The sequence below is a fragment of the Pleurodeles waltl genome, chromosome 2_1 (genome assembly GCF_031143425.1).
Source record: "Pleurodeles waltl isolate 20211129_DDA chromosome 2_1, aPleWal1.hap1.20221129, whole genome shotgun sequence".
Taxonomy (NCBI): Eukaryota; Metazoa; Chordata; class Amphibia; order Caudata; family Salamandridae; genus Pleurodeles; species Pleurodeles waltl.
This window is the reverse complement of record NC_090438.1, coordinates 567,700,664-567,716,700: the sequence shown is the minus strand read 5'-3', so window position 1 is coordinate 567,716,700 and position 16,037 is coordinate 567,700,664. Positions and strand designations below refer to the sequence as shown.

Genomic DNA, 16,037 nt, shown 5'->3' with positions numbered 1-16,037 from the left:
TAACTCCAAATACCCCTTGAGGGGGTAGGGGGTTAGTTGACTGTAGAACAACAAACAACAGAACAACACTGCTGTATAAAGCCTCCAAGCACATGTCTATTACACAATGGTTAAGTGGTACTCAAGGAATGGCAAAAATAAATCTGCCTATCAAACAAAAGATGAACAACACTTACCCTTGAGCGTGATCGCTGGGTGGATTACCATATCTCCCTCTGCCTTAATTGCAGTCGTTTGTCGGACCTTACGCGGTCGCAATACATGCCACTTTTATACTTAGAAACAAACCCTGAGGTGAAGATAACATAAACAAGCATTTGCAATGCACTAGGGTCTCGCATTTGTCAGAGTTACAGCTGTTCACAGTTGTAAACTCCCGACCGGATTTTTCATGCATAAAAAAAAAAAACTGCGCGATCGCGCTGCTACAGTTCACACTAATGATAGCTATCGGCAAAAGTGCAATTAACTGAGTAATAAGGTCGATAGTATGCGAAGCGCTGGACTTCTGCCCAGCGAGATCGCGCTGCGAAAACAGAGAAAAAGTAGTCCACAAACCCACTGAGCCTCGCATGTTTTCTGTACTTGGTCGCTGCGCTCGAGGAGGGCTAACCACCGGAAAAGGCATGACATATGCATGCCTTCCACTAATCAAAAGAAACGGATTCTAACAGGCAAGCCAACTTGCCAATGAAAGACACTGACGTGACGTCGACAGGGCTCCGAGCCCTTTTCTAATACCTAAAGCATCTCGCTAGCGATACGAATGCGCGAGCGCATGCAATGCAGGCTCGACCCTAAAAAGGGACTATACGCCTTATCGAATGTGCCCATAGCACATGTCGGCCAGCGGCCATGTTAGAATGGATACATATGGCTTAAGAAAAAAGGTTACAAACTGCCAAGCACTCCGATCGGCCCAAATAAACAAAACCAATTATAAATATGAATAACAGCATGAAATACTAAAACAATATATATTCAAAAGACTGACCACAATGTTTGTACAGAGAAAGTTCTGTATGAAAAGTCTAAAAAAAAAAGGGTTAATTTATGACGGCCATATTGGGATGGAAGGCAAATAATCTAAACATATAACAACACAGCATTCTGATAATTGCACAAATGCGTGATTAAATAATGCGATGACCGATTAGCAATGCCAAATAAGACAAAGAGGGGCCTGATGATAAATAGCATAACAACGAAAAATGTGTAGAAAAAGAACAAAAAAAATGTAAAACTCCATCACAAATTCAACAGACAGGGGTACATCTATCTATAGAAGAAAGAACTCATAGGTTACGAATCCTAGAAGAAGTTGCTGGCAAGGTTAGAGGGCATTGTGCCAAGGCATTTCCTCGTTCAGACCTTTCTCAAAAGTCCATAAATGGAAAATCCAGAATACCTCTCTCTTTTTTCTGATAGATTCCACCAAATTTGCTCCAATAGTAGGATGACGAGTACCCAGAGGATGGGGCAGGAGGGAGGGGTTTTACTTCTTTTTTATTTGCTGGTTGGGGTATTGTTGATGATGTATGGAGTATTTGGGAATAGCGATGCACCGCTCTATGCATAGCTATTCTTTACTGCACTAGAAATGCAAATAAAGAGATTTGAACCATAAACTAACATTCAATACCTGTGGTGTGACAATGGGGGTAAAGATTGGCACTCTTACTCTTCAGCATTTAGTTGGAATACCTTAGGTCACTTCTAACTGAATTAGGGTTTACATGAGAGCTTTCCACAGGTGACTCCCAGCTATACTTAAGAGTTTTGAAAATACAATCTTATCCTCTGGGTTAACCAACTTTCAAAAATAGCTACAAAGTTGGCACCCAAAATTAAAAAAGAGATAACAATAGAATTCCTTCTGTCACCCAGACCTAGTTTCTACTTAAATGAAACATAGATAATGGCAATTCAGTCTGCAGGTTTACAGATGCAAATTGTAGATTCCAGCCAAAGAAGTAATGGTGTGAATATTCCAGGGATGCAGATTGTCAGTGCTGAGGCCCTCCACTGTATGCAAACTCAGCAGGTCATTGGAGGAAATCCTGACATCCAGAAAGTCTTAGAAGCAGTTAAACCAGTCAAGAGTATGGAATAAGCTCTGGCCAAAGTTTCCATCGAAGATGAAACAGAGGCTACTCCATCCATCAAAACTGAAACAAAGCAATTTGAGAAGGGGGCAAAATCAAAGGTTGCAATTGTGCATGCAATGCCATTGACAATAATTGCAGCAGCTACAGCTACTGTGTTGCCGAACCGAATGCTATGGCCAATGCTCCGCCCAGGCAAAATCATGTGTGAAATGTAGAAATCCAAACCAGCACACCAGGGTGTGCTGAAGTGTTCACAGACAGCTTACCCCACACAGGATAAATACAAAGCCTTGAACCATTCATGCAATTGTGCAAAAATATGAAGACACTCATTACGTTCATCGTACTTTTTGCTTTTAGTGTTCTAAAAGTGGCATTTTCAAAATTGTAGTTTAAAATCTGACTTATCCATAAGTTAGGATTTTTCATTACAATTTCAAAGACACCAAACATGAACAGATGACATATTCCCATATGGAAATTACATGTATTAAATGTAATAAGCTAAGTTCAAGGTTATTCTATGGGAGAGGTAGGCTTTGCAGTAGTGAAAACAAATCTAAGAGTAAAACTTAAAAGTACATGTCCTTCTTTTTAAATACATTGCACTCTGCCCTGTTGGTTGTTCAGGGGTCAATTGGGTGTAAGCCAATCTAACATGTTTTAAGGAGAGAGCACAACCACTTTAGCACTGGTTAGTAGTGGTAAAGTGTGCAGAGTCCTAAGGTCAGCAAAAACAAAAGCTCTAAAGGCAAAAAGTTATGGCGGAAAACCACACCAAGGATGCCAGGTCTAACAGTGGGTGAGATTAAAAAACTGATACCCCCCCACCTTTAAAATGCATTATAAGTGAGAGTTTTTTTCTGGATAGCCATGTATTATGGGTGGTTCATCCCATACTTCGTCACCCTCACAAAACCCCATAGACAACTAACTAAAATAAAAAACCCTAGTGATTTGAGAAAAGAACACCAAGTGGTATTCTCACAAGTCTTGTATGCCTCAATGACACAGTAATAAAGTACTTCAACTCAAAATACTGATCCGAACTAGTGATCAAGGCAAGCCCAGTGGGTTTGGGAGCAAGATTTACCAGTGAACACCTGGGCCCCAGTAGCATCGGAAAGCCAGGAACTATCAGACATGGAAATATACTATTCCCAAATAGAACTAGAATAATTAAAAATTAAGTAGGACTGCACCTATTTCCATCTCTATCGGTGCAGATATGTATTCATAGTCATCATTGACCACATAACACTGATAAATCTCTTAGCAGACACAGCCTCACACTCCCTGCCAGAATCATAGTCATGGCCCCTCTCAGAGAACTCCTACAAGATGTCTCTAAAAGACTCTGCAATATGATAGCTCAGGTGTCTTGCCCTTAAGCCACACCTTGCAAAACCTGATTGATGCTATTATATCAGATATTTACCCTTAACTAGTGATCACTGCAACTGCAGACAACATGTAGGCATCTTTCCTGTCCAATGTGAAAAGCAGACATTAAGCAAGCTAGAAAACTATTCATAGCACTACGGAGGATCAGGTGTGAAATCAGCGCAACCAGCAAAGGCTTCCTGCTGAGAGCACCCAGAATCATAGTCCTGACCTCTCTCAAAAAGCACTTGACTCAACTAGACCACAAAGGCCACCAGAGCATCATCAAACGGTGGTACCCTGACATGGATGTGTTGATGAAAGAGCTAGATACCAACAGCCACTGTGTCAAGCAAAGAGTAGCATGGAACAGCCAGCATCAGTCATCACAGGAGCTACTACCGAGGTCTTCTGCTCGATGCCCAGCGCAGATTTGTATATCCGCCTGCTTGAGAAACAAGTTCTGGTAGTTAAGGGCAGCTGTCACCAATAATCCGGTGGAGCCAGCACAAAGGGATGTTTTGCTACTTCACCTCCAGCCGCTTAGGATGCTCAGATCCAACCAGAGGTGGGGCCCAATATGATGCAAGGTGAAACCCTCAGCCGTCTCAGACACTACTTATAATAAGACTGCATTATCATAGCTGGTCGTCTACTTTAGTGTGACACCCAGCTGTGGTGTTTTTCCTCATGCACCCGGGGCTGCAGGGCAGGGCGCCTGTGCCCCAGTCCAGAGTGAGCCTGGTGAGGTGTTCTGCAGGTCGGTCGAGCAGTTCTTAACTTATAGAAGAATAAGAATTGTTCTCAAAGTTTTGCCCAGACGACCGCAACTGGCTCTACTGTGTGCCGACGTGAATACCAGAGCCGAGTGCTATGAATTCCACCTCAAGCCTTTTTAATTCACCGCCAGACGCTCCCTGTCTGTGCATCTTACTCATCCATGCAGGTACCTGCTGTGTCACTTCGTGTAGTTTTTTTTAACGTATTTCTCTCCCTCCTTCTTCCCCCTCTGAGTCTTGTTCAGGGTCAATGTCTGATTAGGAGAAATAAGTGGCGGACCCCAAAATGATACCAGCTTCCCTCACTCTATTTCAAGCTGGAATTGCACCTCCTCAAAAATATTTGCTACTAGTTATTCTCTCATTCTCTGCTCTTGACACTTTGAGGCTCTCTCAAAAATATGTCTTTGAACTTTAGAAACCACTTTGTCTTGTATTTTGGCTTTTAGAGATCGTAGGTCTCTCATTAGCACAAAGCTAGCTCTGTTTCCTCATTTATATGTCACATTATGCCCTATTATTGCATATGTACTCCTTTTATAAATTGCGACCTTATTCTTATGTGCATATCGTGAGACACCCTGACGACCCTCGCAGCCTTGTGCGAGACACAGTAAGCATCCACAATAAACAAATAGCACGCACGACTTGCATACATTTTGTACTTTAAATAACTTAGAAGAAAATGCAAACTAGTCTACTAACATATGACAACCGTTTACTTCTTTGCACGGAACTTGGGTTCAGGCTGTGGAAGAAACCTTATGTTTCTGTTGTGAAACCGAAGAGAGAGGGCGGCTTCATCCTGGGGCTTTCACGAGAAAGGTTTCCTTTCCTCAGTTCTGAAACCGAAACTGAAGCAGGGACGACTTCTTCAGACTGACGTCACAGAGGACAGTCGGTGAAGAGACAGAGGGGGGAGGAAGAGGGAGAGAAAAATACCAGGAAGGTGGTTGTGTTTACGAGCAGCACTTGAGCGGGGTCCCTCAGCTGTTGCGCACTACTGCTGCTTCGGACCTGTTTCTGGGCGCTGCATAGATGCAGGTATGGTCTCAAGCTGTAGCATTTTGTCACATTGGGTATTAGGGGCACAACAGGAGCAGAGGAAGGTGTCAATGGATAGGCTGAGTGTTTCACATTTCCCTTTTAAGTGGGGCAATGGAAAATGCAAAAATCATCAGACTATTCTCTTTATGCTATTGTATTCTGTTATGCTGCATACACATATTATTGCTAGCTCATATAGCATTATCAACGTCCAAGCGCCCACTAGTGGGATTGACACCAGAGTTTGAACCAAAGTATATATCTTCATAGAACAATAAGGCTTTCCAAATTAGAGCATCCAACACGATCCATATTTTCTTGTCATTGTATGGAGTGTGCACTCTGGTATGCATATATCACACACACCTGGCATTCGGGATTACATTATTCTGCTTATTGTTTCGACACTTTTATTCGACAGACACAGGGTTCGGCATAGGAACACCCCTCGATCACTGACCACCATTCCCTATTCTGAAAGTTTACTTAAGCGTTGGGGTCATTGAGTTTGCCTCTATCATCTCCAGTCTGTACACCCCCTTTGTTATACTCTAGCACCTCATTTCACATTGCACGTCTCACCACTGCCCCCAAATCTTTTGGCATTTCTATTTGTCGCACTCATAAGGTCAACGGCGCTACTGAGAAGTGGTAATGTGGGAGTCTCACTCTCAATGAGTTAAGTCTGGAGACTGGGATAAGTCACATTTCATTATTCCACTGGCTTAACCTCGAGTCTTACCTGGCAAAGACAACTAGGATATGGACAATGGACTATATGTTTGTTCAAGTTACACAGATAATAGCTGTATTGAGTCGCTTTTCGACATATTTGGGATAGTAAATTAAGGAAACTATACATTAACAGCAAAGAGCTGGTTGTGGTGTATAAAGTCAAAATAAAAAATCATGACTCTAATCCTACAAGTTATTAGTTTTTAGACGGATGGAAGCAAAAATTAAGTTTTTTTTTTTTAAATCAGGAGTGGCACGAGTTGCATATAGGTCTGGTTTTGCGTGTACAGGCACGCAGAAATTAATTTGCTAGCAGTAGCTCTTTAAAACCAGGGCTACTGGCTTTGGAAACGATTTGAAGTTATGGTGTTGGCGGATAGGTTGGTGGTGATTTTTGAGGTAGTCATATAGGTGGTGGTGATAGTGGTAGCTACGATGGTACTAGTGGTGGTATTGATATAGCTGTGGTATTAGGGGCGTACTGTTGGTTTCATATTGGTGGTAGTGTGGTATTGGTGGTGGTGTAGCAATGGAAGTGGTGTCATGTTATGTTTTGTAGAGTGCATCGTTTATCCTACGATTTCTAGGTGCTGTAGTGGAAACGACTTCTAACCAGGAAGGGTTATGTACTGAAGAGGGAGATATTGCTTTTTACTTAGATGCTAAATGAAAAATTATACCTCTAAGATCAAAGCGTTGATCAATCCAAACATTTGGGCCAACACAGGAGAAAAACTATCCTCTCCCTAGTGGATTTGCATATTCTCAACTCCTGGAGCAGGTGCAGATTAGAAGAATGTAACATTGTAGGAGTAGTGTATACGAAGATAGAAAATGAGGGTAGGTGATTGCATTATTAAATTATAACTTGTAAAAGGGAAAGGCTTTGGAGAAGAATGGGGCCCGAGGACCAGTCTGGCAGCAGGGCTTTGAATACATTGTAAGAAAAGGAGTTAGGTTTTGTTTAGGCTTAGGCAGACCGAAGTGCAGTAGTCCAATCTGGAGCCAATAAGGGCAGTGACTGCAGTACAGCAGACATTATCTGACAGAATTGGAATGATGTTACGTGGTTGCAGTGGTGGAAATTGTATTGTGTGGCAACTACATAACCTAAGTGGACACATTTAGGTTTTCATTCACTTTCAAATTTTAGAGGTGGCAGGGATAGTGCCAAATTTAACTGTCCAGAAACAGTTCATAGTAAGGAAGTGCCACCTACCATCTTGTGAAACTGAGCTTAAGCTAATTTTGGTTAATGCAGGTTTCCAATTTACAGAGACAGTGTCCGAGATGAATGGCATTTAGATGAATAAGAAGCTGAGTGTCATCAGTATAGTTATATAATTTTTTAAACCCATTTTATTTGGTTTTAAAAGATATACATAGTCTGACGGGCCGACAAATAATCATAGAAAGGTAATGTCAAAACATTTATAAACAAAAGCAATAGCCTGTGCATTTAACCCCAACCCCACCTTTTAATAAGATAGCATACAGCACTGATATCAATGCAAGCGTGAATTCTGCACCCCCAACCCCCTCTTATTCTGTGAGCATCCAAAGCTCATCATCTACCAGTTTTTCCAAGGGTCAGATAGTTTCCAGCACGATACCTCTGATCTTCCCACACCTACAAACTTTTGGGGTGTTTCTGCGGACATCCCCTTACCTTAAATACTGTTACCTCTAGGCCCATACAGTGATCCACCCCCTTCTTCCATGTTGCAAGTAAAGGGGGGGGGGGGCTCGGCCTTCCGTGCCTAGATATGTCCTATTTTGCCAGGGACAGACCCAAAAACAGTAGCAATAACTTATAAATATTACCCCTGTTGGAACCGTCAGCTCTTGGCGTGGTTTCCCCTGTTTTTTGGCCTCTGACCTCTTGTTTGATCCTGTACTGAATTAAATTTTTGTTGGCTTTAAGACTCTGGGCACTTTACCACTGCTGACCGGTGATAAAGTGCAAGTGCTCTCTGTCTACAATTGTATGGGTGATTGGTTTATCCATGATTGGCATATTTAAGTTACTGGTAAGACCATAGTATAGTGCACCATGTGTGCTCAGGGCCTGTAAATCAAATGCTACTAGTGGGCCCGCGGCACTGATTGTGTCACCCACATGAGTAGCCCTGTAAACATGTTTCAGACATGCCACTGCAGTGTCTGTGTGTGCAGTTTTAAACTGACATTTCGACCTGGCAATTGCACCCACTTGCCAGGCCCAAACATTCCCTTTCCTAAATGTAAGTCAACCCTTAGGTAGGCCCAAAGCAGGGTGCAGTGTATTTAAAAGGTAGGACTTGTACTGGTGTGTTTTACATGTACTGATAGTGAAATCCTGCTAAATTCATTTTTCTCTATTGCAATAACTATCTCTCCCATAGGGTAATAAGGGGATTACCTTGAAATATCTTTCAAGTGTAATTTCCCATTGGTAGCAGATAGAGATATGGAGTTTAGGGTCTCTGAACTCACAATTTAAATATACTTCTTTTGGTAAAGTTGGTTTTTAAATTGTGAGTTTGAAAATGCCACTTTTAGAAAGGGGGCATTTTCTTGCTTAACCGTTTTGTGCCTCTGCCTGGCTGTGGAATAAACCTCTGGGTCAGGATGACAGTTAGGCTGCTTGTGAATTCATTCTAGACAGTCACACAGAGGGAGCCGAGGTGTGCCCTGTATATCCTCATGGGGCTTCCTGGGCTAGAGTAGTGTGAGGAGCTGACATTTGCACCTGAATAGGGCTGTGCCTGTCCTTACATAAAGCAGTAGTCTCCAACCCCCTGAAATGTGTCTGGGGCCAGGGCCGGGAAAGGCAGGGTCTTGTGCACTACAAAGACTTCTCTTTGAAGTTTGCCTACTTTAAAGGCAGAAAGGAGTATAAGTACTGGACCTCTGGCCCGCAAAGTTGGAACACTTCTGGACTAGGACATTCTGCCACAAAGAAGAGCTGAATACCGTATGAGGGACTGTCACTCTGCCTGTTGCTTTGTTGTGCTGGCCTGCTGCTTGCTGCTTCTGTTCTGGGAGTGAAAGGATTGGATTTTGCTTTCTACATCCTGCTTTCCAAGGTTCTCCAAGAGCTTGCGTTGAGCTTACCTCCTGTTAAGAAGTCTTAGGGACATCAAAGACTTCATCTACCAGCATCTGGGCTCCACTGCTGACAGCCCTGTCCTGCCAAGTGATGGCAACTTCAGTCTGGGCCCCTGAAGGAGGATTTTGGTGCTACAAGAAGAAAATGCACGCATCGACTCACTGCGTCATTTCAAACCAATGCATTGCTGGAAGAAGAAAATGCATTACCCCTGCCTGCACCGGAGTGTGTTCCCCACTTGATGCAACAACCACGGTTTTCAACAGAGGTCCCAGCTTTCCATTGCAGCGTGTCAGAAGAGCCACCGCTGTGTGAGTTTTGCGCACTGCAAAATAAAACTCTGTGACGCACTGCCCTAACTATGACGCAGCAGCTGCTTAATTGCTGTGAGATTGGAGCATTGCGGCTTGACTGTCGACGCATTGTCCATGGGCACAATTTTCTTCATTAACACTGCAGTAAGTAACCGATTCTTTTTGCCGCAAACAACGCACTACTTCCCCTCTTGCAGTAAGGAACCGACGCATCTCTTCCCTTGCTTAGCAGCAAGGAACCAACACATTCCCCTGCGGCCCGCATCAACTTTGTTTTTGACGTATCTCAGGACTGCATTGATTTCAAGGTTCTACAATTGTATTGAATCTTCTAAAAGTGATATCTTTTCTTGTGTATGTTGGAATTCTGTTGTTTTGGTCTTCTATCCTCAAATAAATATTGGCCATTTTTCTAAGCTGGTGTGGAGTACTTTTGTGATGTTTGCACTGTGTTACTGTGTGTGCGCCTTCAAATACTTTACCCATTGCCTGTGAGATAAGCCTGACTGCTTGACCCAGGCTACCAAGTGGATGAGCAGGGGTCATCTTAGCTGTGTTGCTCCCTTTTCCTGAAAAGAGTGAGAGTCCCTAATTGGGCAGGGTGCAAACCATTGCTGTAGGAAGTTGACTCTGTATATACTATTTCAAAGTAAGAAATAGTGTGCACAGAGTCTAAGGGTTCCCCTTAGAGGAAAGATAGTGGCAAAAGTAGATCATTCTAATGCTCTATTTTGTGGTAGTGTGGTCGAGCAGTAGGCTTATCAGAGGGTAGTGTTAAGCCTTTGCTGTACACACAGGCAATAAATGAGGAACACACATTCAAAGACTTACTCCAGGCCAATAGGTTTTGATATTGAAAAATATATTTTCTCAGTTTATTTTAAGAACCACAGGTTCAAGATTTACAGTAAACATTTTAAATGTAAGGTACTTCACTTAGATACTTTAGGAACTTTGAATAAAAGCAATATCATATACAGTCTTTGTAAAAATGGCAATAAGCTATTTTCAAAGTGGACAGTGCAAAAATCAACAGTTCCTGGGGGAGGTAAGTAAAGGTTAGATTAGGAGGTAAGTAAAACACTTACAAGTCTCAGTTCTGGGGCATAGGCAGCCCACCATTGGGGGTTCAAGGCAACCCTAAAGTTACCACACCAGCAGCTCAGGGCTGGTCAGGTGCAGAGGTCAAAGAGGTGCCCAAAACACATAGGTGCCTATGGAGAATAGGGGTACTCCGGTTCCAGTCTGGCAGCAGGTAAGTACCTGCGTCCTCAGTGGGGCAGACCAGGGGGGGGTTTGTAGAGCACTGGGGGGGACACAATTAGGCACACAAAACACACCCTCAGCGGCACAGGGGCGGCCGGGTGCAGTGTGCAAAGCAGGCATCGGGTTTCAGGTTGGAAACAATGGAGGGACCCGGGGGTCACTCTAGCGGTGTAGGCAGGCACGGGGGGCTTCTCGGGACAGCCACCACCTGGGCAGGGTAGAGGGTCATCAGGGGGTCACTCCTGCACTGATGTTCGGTTCCTTCAGGTCCTGGGGGCTGCGGGTGCAGTGTTGGTTCCAGACGTCTGGTTCCTTGTTCCAGGCAGTCACAGTCAGGGGGAGCCTCTGGATTCTCTCTGCAGGTGTCGCTGTGGGGGCTCAGAGGGGTCATCTCTGGTTACTCACGGGCTCGCAGTCACCGGGGAGTCCTCCCTGAGGTGTTTGTTCTCTGGATCTTGAGCCGGGGCCTTGGGTGCAGAGTGTGAAGTCTCACGCTTCCGGCAGGAAACGTGCAGTCTTTGAAAGATGCTTCTTTGTTGCAAAGAAGTAGCTGCTTTTGAACAGGGCCGCTGTTCATGGTAGTTTCTTGGTCCTTTAGTCCAGGGCAGTCCTCTGAGGCTTCAGAGGTCGCTGGTCCCTCTAGGATCCGTCACTGGTTGCAGGTTTTCGAAGTTGGAGACAGGCCGGTAGGGCTGGGGCCAAAGCAGTTGTCGTCTTCCTCCTTCTCTGTAGGTTTGTAGGTCAGCAGTCCTTCTTGTTTCTACAGGTTGCAGGAATCTGATTTCCTGGGTTCTGGGGTGCCCCTAAATACTAAATTTAGGGGCGTGTTTAGGTCTGGGGGCAGTAGCCAATAGCTACTGTCCTTCAGGGTGGCTACACCCTCCTTGTGCCGCCTTCCTGAGGGGAGGTGGGCACATCCCTATTCCTATTGGGGGAATCCTCCAAAATCAAGATGGAGTATTTCTAAAGGCAGGGGTCACCTCAGCTCAGGACACCTTAGGGGCTGTCCTGACTGGTGGGCAACTCCTTCTTGTTTTTCTCATTATCTCCCCTGGACTTGCTGCCAAAACTGGGGGCTGTGTCCAGGGGGCGGGCATCTCCACTAGCTGAAGTGTCCTGGAGCATTGTAACACGAAGCCTGAGCCTTTGAGGCTCCCTGCTAGGTGTTACAGTTCCTGCAGGGGGAGGTGTGAAGCACCTCCACCCAGAGCAGGCTTTTGTTTCTGTCCTCAGAGAGCACAAAGGCTCTCACCCCAGGGGGTCAGAAACTCATCTCTCAGCAGCAGGCTGGCACATACCAGTTAGTCCTGCACTGAAGGATTGGGTAAAATACAGGGGGCATATCTAAGATACCCTGTGTGTGCATGTTTTAATAAATCCAACACTGGCATCAGTGTGTGTTTATTATACTGAGAAGTTTGATACCAAACTTCCCAGTATTCAGTGTAGCCATTATGGAGCTGTGGAGTTCGTTTTGACAAACTCCAAGACCAGGGGGGTGTTTGTAGAGCCTGGGGGGGACACAAGTAGGCACACAAAACACACCCTCAGCGGCACAGGGGCGGCCGGGTGCAGTGTGCAAAGCAGGCGTCGGGTTTCAGGTAGGAAACAATGGAGGGACCCGGGGGTCACTCTGGCGGTGCAGGCAGGCACGGGGGGCTTCTCTGGACAGCCACCACCTGGGCAAGGTAGAGGGTCACCTGGGGGTCACTCCTGAGGCTGAGGTTCGGTTCCTTCAGGTCCTGGGGGCTGCGGGTGCAGTGTTGGTTCCAGGCGTCGGGTCCCTTGTTCCATGCAGTCACGGTCAGGGGGAGCCTCTGGATTCTCTCTGCAGGCGTCGCTGTGTGGGCTCAGAGGGGTCATCTCTGGTTACTCACGGGCTTGCAGTCACTGGGGAGTCCTCCCTGAGGTGTTTGTTCTCTGGATCTCGACCCGGGGCCTTGGGTGCAGAGTGTGAAGTCTAACGCTTCCGGCAGGAAACGTGCAGTCTTTGAAAGATGCTTCTTTGTTGCAAAGAAGTAGCTGGTTTTGAACAGGGCCGCTGTTCACTGTAGTTTCTTGGTCCTTTAGTCCAGGGCAGTCCTCTGAGGCTTCAGAGGTCGCTGGTCCCTCTCGGATGTGTCGCTGGTTGCAGGTTTTCAAAGTTGGAGACAGGCTGGTAGGGCTGGGGCCAAAGCAGTTGTCGTCTTCCTCTTTCTCTGTAGGCCTGTAGGTCAGCAGTCCTTCTTGTTTCTACAGGTTGCAGGAATCTGATTTCCTGGGTTCTGGGGTGCACCTAAATACTAAATTTAGGGGCGTGTTTAGGTCTGGGGGGCAGTAGCCAATAGCTACTGTCCTTCAGGGTGGCTACACCCTCCTTGTGGCGCCTTCCTGAGGGGAGGGGGGCACATCCCTATTCCTATTGGGGGAATCCTCCAAAATCAAGATGGAGGATTTCTAAAGGCAGGGGTCACCTCAGCTCAGGACACCTTAGGGGCTGTCCTGACTGGTGGGCGACACCTCCTTGTTTTTCTCATTATCTCCCCTGGACTTGCTGCCAAAACTGGGGGCTGTGTCCAGGCGGCAGGCATCTCCACTAGCTCAAGTGCCCTGGGGCATTGTAACACGAAGCCTGAGCCTTTGAGGCTCACTGCTAGGTGTTACAGTTCCTGCAGGGGGAGGTGTGAAGCACCTCCACCCAGAGTAGGCTTTTGTTTCTGTCCTCAGAGAGCACAAAGGCTCTCGCCCCAGGGGGTCAGAAACTCATCTCTCAGCAGCAGGCTGGCACAGACCAGTTAGTCCTGCACTGAAGGATTGGGTAAAATACAGGGGGCATCTCTAAGATACCTTCTGTGCGCATTTTTTAATAAATCCAACACTGGCATCAGTGTGGGTTTATTATACTGAGAAGTTTGATACCAAACTTCCCAGTATTCAGTGTAGCCATTATGGAGCTGTGGAGTTCGTTTTGACAAACTCCCAGACCATATACATAATATGGCCACACTGTACTTACAATGTCTAAGAATAGACTTAGACACTGTAGGGGCATATTGCTCATGCAGCTATGCCCTCACCTGTGGTATAGTGCACCCTGCCTTAGGGCTTTAAGGCCTGCTAGAGGGGTGACTTACCTATGCCACAGGCAATATTTTGTGGGCATGGCATCCTGAGGGGAAGGCCACGTCGACTTTGCCTTTTTCTCCCTACCAACACACACAATCTACAATGGCAGTGTGCATGTGTTAGGTGAGGGGTCCCTTAGGGTGGCACAACATATGCTGCAGCCCTTAGGGACCTTTCCTGGTCACAGGGCCCTTGGTACCACAGGTACCTTTTGCAAGGGACTTATCTCTGTGCTAGGGGTGTGCCAATTGTGAAAACAATGGTACATTTTAAGTGAAAGAACACTGGTTCTGGGGCCTGGTTAGCAGGGTCCCAGCACACTTCTCAGTCAAGTCAGCATCAATATCAGGCAAAAAGTGGGGGGTAACTGCAACAGGGAGCCATTTTACTACACTTGCCAACTAGAGACCCCATTTCTAACAACCCCCCAGACTATCTGTAATGTGGAGGAGAATGAGTTTCAGGTCCATTGGGATCGACCAGGACAAGACACCACTGAGGCAAGACGTCACTCCCCGCCAGAACTGGTCCAGCATAGAGCAACCCCACACTGTATGTAGAAATGTTCCATGCTGTTACAGCAGAGGCAGGTCAATACCCCACAGACGATGGCCTATGTAGTACACTCAGTGAAGGTATTTAGGTTGAATCAACCTAAGGTGGGCTAAAACAGTGGCCTCCCGAGGTGCCCAGAGCCTCAGTCCAGTATGCATTCTCTAGGGCCCCTCGATCTGCCTCCCATGTCCCACTAAGGGTGAGGAATGTGTCCAGACTGTTCGAAATAAGGGTCTCATAAATCTTGGAGGTTTTATGGTCCCCCCATGTCACCCATAATAAGTTTACTCTTCAGTGAGTTAAATTCAGGGAGATAAGGCAGGACCAAGATATATGGGGTCAGCGCGTGGCAAAGCTGAAGGTAGCAATAGAATTGACTATTGTGGAGTTGTTAATGTGAAAGGACTTGAGAACTATACTATTCATGACGTCACTCTGGGTGGAGATCCCATTTTCGAAAGCCTTCCAGAATAGCCACCTGCTATAGCAGGAGACCCTACCAGAGTGGTGTCCACTCTGTCACTATTCCCCACCAACCCATCCGATGAAGGAATTGTTTCCATAGATTTAAGACTACTGTAGTCGCCGGAGGGAGAACACTGGTAGTGCCCCTGCCGTACAAGTATGAGTCTAGGGGGTAGCTCCAGTCGCCCACCTCTCAGATGCAAAGTATAGATATTGAATGTTAAACCATTAAGCCAATTCTTGAAATAGAAGAGGTCAGTGGTTGGCCATAAATGTTGAATAGGGAGGGGGACAAGGCAGCTTTATAGAGATTAGTGAGTTTTAAATTTGTTACAGAATTCCTTGTTCTAAAGCTTGCACCAACTAGCTCTGCTGCTCTGGTAACTTGTTTGAACAAAATAAGTGAGTCTAAGAGCCAGGGAGCAGTATGAGGTATGCTTATGATTTTTTCTTCATTTTAGGAGCAAGCTTATCCAGTGTTGAAGTAATCCAGGTTTACAATTTGGAGTGTCCTCTCTCGAAATTAGAGAGATAAAAGACTGCATTTGCTAAGATTACAAAAGAAGAGTTGGAGATCCTTTTCCAATTGTGAACCACTATTTTGTTATTAGCAGGATTAGCCGATAAATGGATTTGAACTGGGACAGAGATGTTTTGATTTTGTATAATTGGTAGTGGTCTGGTATTGGTAATGGTGTGGTACTGGTGCGCTGTATTATAGTTTTGGTGTGCTTTTGCTCGCAGTACTGGTATAAGTTATGATTTGGTGGTGCTTGTTGTTTTGGTTGGTTGTCATATTGGCTGTATTGGTGGTGGTGTTTGTAGTAATGATGCAGGTGGTATCATACTAGTAACAAGTATTGGAAAAGCCAATAGGACTCGCCTCTACAAGATTTATTGGCTTTGTCAATATTGTTTTGGCATTTTGTACAGCAACGCAGCTGCTGTGCAGAATGTCTGAAAGTGAAAAAAAGCCCATAAAAGCACTATCACAGTCAATGGTGGCTGATTCATAGTTTATTTTACTTTCAACCATGCTGCACTGTACTACATGGCTTAAAGAACATTAACAAAATCAAAAAGTAGAGCTATTTGGTTTTGTCTATTTTTTCTCTATGTTTTACTGTAGGCAATGGATCGAGTTACCAGGCTATGATAAGTGCTCTCCCCTGGCACGTGTAGCCGCACC

General features: G+C 45.3%; 1 protein-coding gene across 1 annotated transcript in view; it reads left to right on the top strand.

Annotated features, from left to right (window-relative positions):
- Window positions 1-5,170: 5,170 nt before the first annotated feature.
- Window positions 5,171-16,037, top strand: part of TRANK1 (tetratricopeptide repeat and ankyrin repeat containing 1) — a 931,136-nt gene continuing 920,269 nt past the window's right edge. The window contains exon 1 of the mRNA XM_069214995.1: window positions 5,171-5,314. The gene's annotated coding sequence lies outside the window, so the exon portion shown is untranslated. The remainder of the gene's footprint in view (window positions 5,315-16,037) is intronic.